The sequence below is a fragment of the Haemaphysalis longicornis genome, unplaced genomic scaffold (assembly GCF_048455015.1).
Source record: "Haemaphysalis longicornis isolate Haplotype H1 unplaced genomic scaffold, Haemaphysalis longicornis Haplotype H1 scaffold_9, whole genome shotgun sequence".
NCBI lineage: Eukaryota > Metazoa > Arthropoda > Arachnida > Ixodida > Ixodidae > Haemaphysalis > Haemaphysalis longicornis.
Window position 1 is genome coordinate 4,360,260 of NW_027526460.1, and position 8,582 is coordinate 4,368,841.

Consider the following 8,582-nt stretch of genomic DNA (forward strand, 5'->3'; position numbering starts at 1 on the left):
CGCCGAGTCAGCGAAGCTACTTCCTCGCCCTTGGCGCGTAAGCAGCATAGTCAGGCTGCGTCTTGTGCCCCCACTTTCCAGCCGTTACGACGTATTTTTAGTTTTACTGCGGATGCTGCCGGGTCGGCATCTTACGCGCGGAAAGCTGGCGCGGACGAGGAAAGGCCGCTTTTCCGGGAATTCCTGCAGCGCTGTGCCTCGACCCAGACGACTCCTCGTGTTTTCTCTGCTCTTCCTCCCCTGAAAGTGCCCACGGCGTGGGAGAAGATGGCAATGCCCAATTTTCGAGAAAAATAACCGAGGTTGTTATTCTCAACGAATTGGAGAAAACCAGAGGAGCGACACTTCTCGCTAGAGATTAAACGTGTCCAGGGCCGCCATCATCCGATGAATCGGGCGGTCATTGTCGCGGCCAGGCAGAAGCCGGCGGCCACCGCGAAACAGAGCTTTGCTCGACTCTCGCTTTCTCCCTTTGCTCGACTCTCGCTTTCTCACGACAAATTTCGCGCCTCACAGGAAGACTTGCCGCTAAAGTGAGCAAAGTGTGTCACCCCAGGACTAGAATAACATTCGAACAGCCGCCCATTCATTCGACCTATGGCAATAGGGGAAACCAGGCTGCACGAGGTGAGACACTTTGGTAAGCGTAACTGATCGAGTGTCCGAGTTGTGCCTCAGGTAGCACAGGTCGTGCACGCGTAGCCAATCCCGTCTAAGTCGTTGTGAGCTGCGAGGTTGCGGGTTCGGCTCCGGGCTGTGGCGGCGATACATCTGACTGACCACGGCGAGAAACGAAGGGCACGATGGTGTCAAATCCCAGCTTGCTAACTACGTTCCTCAACGAAGCACTTCGTACACCAGCCGTTCTTTCGGGGCGCAATAACCAATTTTTGCATGCTACAGCGAACATTTATGTGAGTGCCCGTTATGGCGCGCTGCCGACATTGTATTCCTTCGGTAGCCACAACAACAGCAGCGGGAGCAGCAAAAACTGCGAGCGTTAGCTGCAGATGGGCACTCGGTGGTCGATGTCCGACGCTCGTGCCGGGGAGACAAAAGCCCGGATGAGCCGCGCTGCCGGAAGTTGTTCCGCAAGACGACGCGGAGGGCTGCAGGACGGCCGATATCGCACTGCGCGTCACACGTGCACGTGGATGAACAGTGCTGTCCTCCGAAGGGGAGATGGAGGGGAGCGGGCTCTCCTCAGCGACCCTCCGAGCGGATATCGCAGCTATTCGGCATCACTACATGCAGCGACCGGGACACGGCGCCCATAACAGCGCAAGCTCACACGCACTTTTCACAGCCGCCAAGCAGCACCGCATTGGTCACATGTTAGACAACACGAAGGGCAAGTACTCGCGAATCCGCAGTGCAACATCCGGAAAGCCAGCATCACCTCCGAATGTCTTTAAACGGGCCAATGCTGGGCGCGAGTTTCTTTCAACGTGAAGTGCCATCGCGCCAATGCCTGTCCCAAAATCACGGTAAAACAGGCATTGATCGAACGAAACGCGACGTCGTGTTGACGGCTGGTCCCATCGTACTGCGCAACTGCGACACACACATGATCACCCCCCCCCCCCTCAAAAAAAAAAAAAAAAAACTGAAAATGAAAACAAAGACGACAAGACCGGGTGAACTAAATGACCACCGAGGAAATGGGACCAGCCATATAACCTCCCGGCCGTACCAATGGAAGCAGCAAATACGAGACGAGACCGGAGTCGCACAATAACCGCAGTCAGCGATCAGTTTCTGTAACCGCCCTGTTGTTTTCTTTTCTCTTGTTTAATTTGCACCCCTCCCCCCTCTAACGCCTCACGGCATTGAAAGTAAGCAAATGAAATGAAATAACCGTGCACGCGCGCAACACTTAAGCGAGGAGACTTTGACGAAGGGGACAGGAGGGATAAGCGTCTATAAGACACAGTGCAGTGCAAAAACAAGAGGCAATTCGGTTCCTTCGAGGCAGTGCGCTACGATCCCCGCCCCTCACGTTGTTCCGACCCCCCTTCCCATGAGAGAGAAGGCTAGAGGAAGACGACGGAGCAACGGCTGGGCCGCTGCGGCTGATTGGGCCACGAACAGCGCCTTCAGTAACTGCCCTGTACGCGCCCTGCGTGTGCAGTCACAAAATACTGACACGGAGGGCCGGTAGTGGCGGGGATTTAGTACTCGGCAGATATTTCGGCCACGGGTCGGCCGATACGGCTGCGCGTGATACCGGCTCACCCATTTAAAATACCAACTGAAAATTCGCCCACCGCAGCGGAAGCATCTGTGGAGCACCGCCCGCGTCGTTCCGTCTTCCTGGACGCGGTGGGATTACATCGAACTCGTTCGACCGGCGGCGTTCCCCGTCTCAAGGACGTCCAAGGACGGCCGCCAAGACTGCTGGCGGCGGCAGCGACCCAGCGCGTAACCGATAGCGCGGCGCGGAATCCCAACCATGTGGGGCGGTCTCGAGAATGCCGGCTGGCTGAGCCAGCTGTTCCGCGCTCGTATGGCAGCAGACGGGGCCGCGCAACGACGGGGAAAAGCGCCCGCGGTCATCCCGGGCTCTGCTCAGCCTGCACTTCCTTCTCACTCAACCACGGCGGAGACGGGCACCACTACTGCTGTGCGCCGCCCGCGAGAACACGCGGGTGTGGCCATTCCTGTCTGCTGCAGGTCTGGCAGCCAGCCAGCAGGACAGAACAAACGGTCACACACACACACACACACACACACACACACACACACACACACAAAGGAAAAGAAAGTCGAAGCTTGTATGACTGCGCCCATTTTGGCCTTATTTCGAAGTGTTTGCTTGCGACTACAGGAGCGCGGAATGAAGAAACCTGGGGCATATTGCGTTCGCTTACAGAAACCAAAACGATGGGGGCCCACTACGCGCCGCAGAAAAAAGAAAACTGAAACAGCCCGCACCACGATATGGAGTCTCCCAGGCACTTGTGCCTAAGCTGAACATACAATTCCAAAGTACAGAAGGTAGGTATACTGCCGCCGACAACCGCACGGAGTAAAGGACGCCCAAATGAACCATCATGCACCGCGCGCTCCTCCCCTTGCGTTCCGCACATTAACTCCTGTTTCATGGGTCAGTAGAAAGCGAATATGCCGCAATGCGAGCACCAAGACCACTCTGCCACGAAGCCAAAGGTGTTACAGTCGACAGCCGGAAACGGGGGCTCCGCAGAACGCGTGATATATATGCAGAATTCCTGTGGGCACTTGAAGTCTGCTTACGTGCTTTGAAGGCGAAGGCTAGGCGAAACTTCAATTTCTGTAATACTGCTGGCGTCGCTCTCTCTCTCTCTCTCTCTATATATATATATATATATATATATATGCATTTTTTTTTTTCGTTTTCGCGTGTTCGCCTTTTGGCACGAACGACTTTACCAATGTGACTGGCAACGCTTGACGCCATAGCCTCCCACTATGAGAGTTGTGCGCGGCTGGGGTGCACCCGTAAATCTGCTCACGCGTGGTCACTTGTCACGCACTGCTCCAGCGTTGGCAACGTGCGGGGATGAGGCGGCCATGCCGCACCCTACTCTTGCTCTGGACACCCGGGTTCCCCACCCTCTTGAACTCCGTGCCTTCTTTCTTCATTCACTCTTCACAGCCATTTTCTGCACCAGGCGACAACGACGACGACGCCGGCATTTCGCACTATAGAGCACTTGAGTGAGGCTTCCGCTCTGCAGACCGCTCAAGCAGCCCTACCGGCGCTTGCGGCGGGATACTTACTCACCACAGTGCAGCTAGCGGCGCCCTAATTACGAAGACAGAAAGCGACACAACGCGGAGGCGCCTTTGAAGGGGCCGGGTTCTCTCGCGCCTTCTAGTCTTCTAGTCCGCCGACCTCTCCAAGGCTCCTCCCAAAGCCTTTCGCATTCCTTCTACACAACCTTTCTCTCTGCGTTTGCGTGGTGCGTGCGTGCGTGTGTGTGCATACGCATGCATATGACAAGGGCTGTACCGCACCACAAAACTAACAACAGCTGGTACTGGCTGTAAGCGCACGGCAGTGAAGGCCTGTCCGATAAGAGCTCGCGGTTTCCTTTGACTTGCTATATGTACGTACTTTTGAATTGAAACTTATACCTTATCGTATAGCACCCTGAATGAAGTTGCCGATGTGCTAACAGCTACAGTGCCGCACTGCGGGGTTACGGAGTAATTCATTCCCCTCGAGGTCCTTTGAACACGCGCCATAGTTTCACACGTTTCCCCTACACAGGAGCGGTCTCAAATGGAGTTTCCCTGTGTCTTAAGACAACCCGCACAACCCGTTCTCCTAGCATTTCCTTCGACGAAGGAAGCCTGAATGAACCCAGTGCTGCCGTAACCAACCGCCAGAAATGAGCGTATCCCGAGGACAATTGTGGCATGTACTCGCGCAAACCACAAGCCGCCAAGAAGACTGGCCCATCACGGTGCGGAACTGTCACGAAATCCCACGTTCAAACCACCATTGTATGTGAAGAAGCCGCAGGTCGAAACACGACACAGACAAGTTCAGCGTGCACTCCGTAGACTGCCCACTTAATGGCGAGGGCGATGCCAAACTGATGATCGACACGGCCAACCACGCACGTGACATATTAACTGGCGACCGAAAAAAAAAAACGTCACACGCTCCACGAACAAAAACAACTTTAACATTAGGAGAAAATTGTTATGTCGAAGTCTTTGGCTAAATTTGGGTAGGAAAATCACGAAAGACGGAACTGAAATGCGACTCAGATATAAACCGTTAAAAAGAAGAAAAAAAAAAGGGGGGGGGGGGGGTGCTGCCGCAGGCTGATCTTGTCTAGAGCACGCAAGTTCGGACGAACACCGCGGAGACTGCCGCCGATGCCAACTCGTTAATGCCCATCTGATTTCTTAGAAACAGCCGCGTCGGCACTTCTACCGCCGAGGCGAGAGCGCGGAGTTAATTGGGAGTTGACAATGCAGCGGGGCACGGTGTATCGGCCGATCGGAACGCACGCACGCCCGTCGCCACGTCTGAGCGCTTATAATCGCGCGCGGCCGGCCCCGGTTGGCAGGGGGCAATTAAGCGCAGGCCGACGCAATGGGGCGCGTGAGTTCAAAACGCCGCCCGACAGCGGCTCAAAGCGATACGTCACGGGCACCTGCGCCAGCCGGGACCAACCATTTGTCCAGCTGTCCGACGTCGAAACGCGCGCGGAAAGCCGTTGACTGGCACGCGAGCTGCCGCCCCGTTGATCGGAGCTTTCATTGGGCTGCGCACGCCGTCAGAGCGTCGTGGGCCTGATTGAGAGCGGGCCCACCAAAAAGTGAAGCGAATTCTGTCGTATGCTTCTGCAATCCCGCGTACACTTCGTATAACCGCATTCCCGCCCGTCCTGCCTTGCTACGGCAGCAGAGTCCGCTCAGCTAGCCCGTGTCCTTCAGCATCGGTTGGCTGGCACTGGCCGATCGGTGGCTGGCACTGGCCGACAACACACTAAGAGTTCCATTCTCGTCGACTTCCTTTTACGAGCAGGTCGAGGCCATTCATGCAAGGACTGGACGCATCATCGCGCATGCACACTCTTAGGCAAAAAGGACTAAAAGTTCGTCCTTTGGGGGACTAACGGCCTTTGCCACAATCATTAGTCCCTTTGGGGACTAAATGTGAGGGGACGAACGGTTAGTCCGCCACTCGGTTGGTCCGTTCCGATACTCCCCAAGGACGAACTGCCGAGAGTCGCAGAAAAAAAAATTTTCGTCCACCAGCAGGGATCGAAGAACCGACGCCCGCAACTGTACGCAAGGAACCCGGCGCGCTGCCACCACACCACGCCGGCGGACGGATTGACAGGCAGATACTTTTCAAGTGTAGAGCGTGTAGCGCTGTGCCAGGTGATGGTTTCATTGCAACTGGTCCCGGAATTCCTATCCGTGCAAGCGACCGTGACCGCTATTTGCGCTTTGCGCTTAGCGCTTTGCTAACTTGAGGGACCATTGCTCATTTCGATTCTAAGTACAACCTCACAATCAGGGTTTTTTTTTTTTTTTTTTTTTTTTCGACAGCGAAACAGCGCACGCAGGGCGCGTACAATGAAGAGCCTCCCCCTCCGAGACGTCCACCGCGGTCGCTGCTCGTGCACCTTGCTGCCCCGCAACACGCCAGCAGGGTTCGAGAGGTCCGTTTCGTGACACCCCGGCGCCGGCGTGTGGAGGGAAAGGGGAAGCACGGGCTACGAAAAGAGAGCGGAGGACAATGCGGCTGCGCAGTCGCTCCGAAGGGGCGCAGAGACGGACACCGGGGCATCTCCGACAGTTAAGGCCCCCGCCGAGCGAGAGCTCACGTCGGAGTTGTTTGTCAGCAGCCCCTGTTCCAGAGAAAAAGTCAGCCCGTCCTGGAAACAGCCGCCACCGGTGGTGATTAATGAGTGCCGCTCTTCCGATAGCGAGACTTCCATTCGTTCATGCTCCGGAGACAGCCGCTCGTACGCTCGTGCGGCCACGGCCCCTCAACCGAGGGAGGAAGCATTAACGCCGGCGTGAACACCTGAAAGCGGCAGCTCGCTTTGCACAGAGGAAACCGGAGTGGCGCCTGGAAGGAAGGAGGACAACCTCAGCGACGGCCAAGCGAAGCTCTCGACGACAACGCGGGAGGCGCGTGCGTGTGACAAGAGGCGCGCGACGTTGAGGCAGGCACTGCGCGAGATTAGTCACGATGATCCTGGGCTCGCCGCGCTACACAACGCAAACAGGGCTTCCTCCTCGCTTCCCTCTCAGACTCGGCGGATCGCTGTTGGCACGCCAAGGCGAACCTTCGGCCGGATTCAATTTTCCCTCCGGGCTCGCATCGTTCCCCGGCCCATCATTGGCGGGTTTAGCCAGCGCCGACTAGGCACGGTGTTGGTTTAGCCCGCTAGGATTCGTCTTCCCCGTCATGTTGCCCGCCATCGGCTTCGACAGCAGGAGTGGCCCTGAAGCGCGGCTCTCCGTGCGTGGTAGCGAAACTGAAAAGGCCTGAGCTGTTGACTCCCAGAGATTGGGACAAACGAAAAGGGAAGCGCCAGTTTTCTTCCTATCGCCCGACTCCGGGCGTCCCACTGTCACAGAGAGCATGACTTGCGGACGCCCCTAGCAAACGCAAAGCTCCATTTTTAACTGCGAGGGAGACCACCCAGCGAGTATTTGTCCTTTCAAAGAATTACGGCTTTACGCAAAGAGCCGCTATTAATTGATTCGGGCTACACCCGCCGAAGCGACGAAGATAGAGGACGGGACGATACGGGCTCATTAACAGTGCATTACGGAGCTGGCTGCGCACCGCTGCCCGACCTTCGCCGCTCCGTCGGTCCCGCTATCGACGCAGCGCGCCGGCTGGCCGACTATTGGGGCCACGTTGTTCGACCCCTCGCGACCTGGGCCACGATTGCGAGACGCCGCTCTCCTCCACTGGCGGCGCACGTCCTCGTGCGGCGGGCACAAGGGCTTCGCTGATTTCGAACAGACGGTGACGGAATAAAAGCCGCGACGACAAAAACGGAACGTTGCAGGTACGCGCTGCACTGAACACCAACTGCCCATCACATATGTGGTGAACTGTCCCTAACACAATTTTGACACCTGGTATAGCAACGGCTCTAAATTTTTCGCAAACCACCCCCATCTCTATTCCCCAGCTTCTTGGCTCGAAGGCCTGACCGCTCGGAAATTGTGAAACTTTCGCACTTGAATATTGTCGCGAAGCGGAGGTCTCTTGATGTTTTCTGGTTATTTTGAGCTGTGTTCCCGCCGCCGGGGCTCTTCCTACAAAGTGTTTTGTGTGAAAGCGCTTCGGACGCGGCTGGGCCCCTTTTTTTTCTGAGAAACGGCTCCGGCGCGTGTGTTTGCCCGTCGGCCGACCAGGAGACGACGGCTTCTGTTACCGCGGCCGCGGCGTTCCATTCCCCACGTGGCCTGTGCGCTGGTCGCGTTCGGGCTCCGTGTCCCCAGGGTTCTTCAGACGACCTTCCCCCTTTTTCCCCTGTTCACTTTAGTGCGTTTTGTCTAAACTACTTTCTTTACACGCATGGTTCTCCAAACGGGCGCCTTCGAGTTTGAACTTGGTGTCTTCTGTGTTTGAGTTTTTTCCTTTTCACTTTGGCGGGGACATGTCTGATAGGAGCTAAGAAGCGTCTCCCCGATTGGCTGCAGAAAGCCTTGTTCCATTGCGTCCGCACGCTCCAGGATGCGCTTTTTCCCCCAATACGTCCCCCACCGGACCGCTTAAAGCGAATATAACGCGACTCTTTCGGCTATTGGGGGCGGCGGGCGGCCTGCACCAGGACTCATTCAGAAACTCTGCCACTCGTCGTCGTGCCCTCCCGCCTGGAGACCCAGATCTAGTCAGCCATGTCCCGCTAAGTACTCTCGATCTATTGACTGTCATTCTCATTTAAGTAACAAGTGTATTCGTTCTGACTCTTATGTGCTAAATGACATCAATGTTGCCCGTAAATTAAATCAGTTAACCTCATACCCCTCTTCAACGCCTCGACTTTTTCACTCCGATCGGCATGCTACAGTAGCGGCAGACATTGGACCAAATTAAGCCGTTA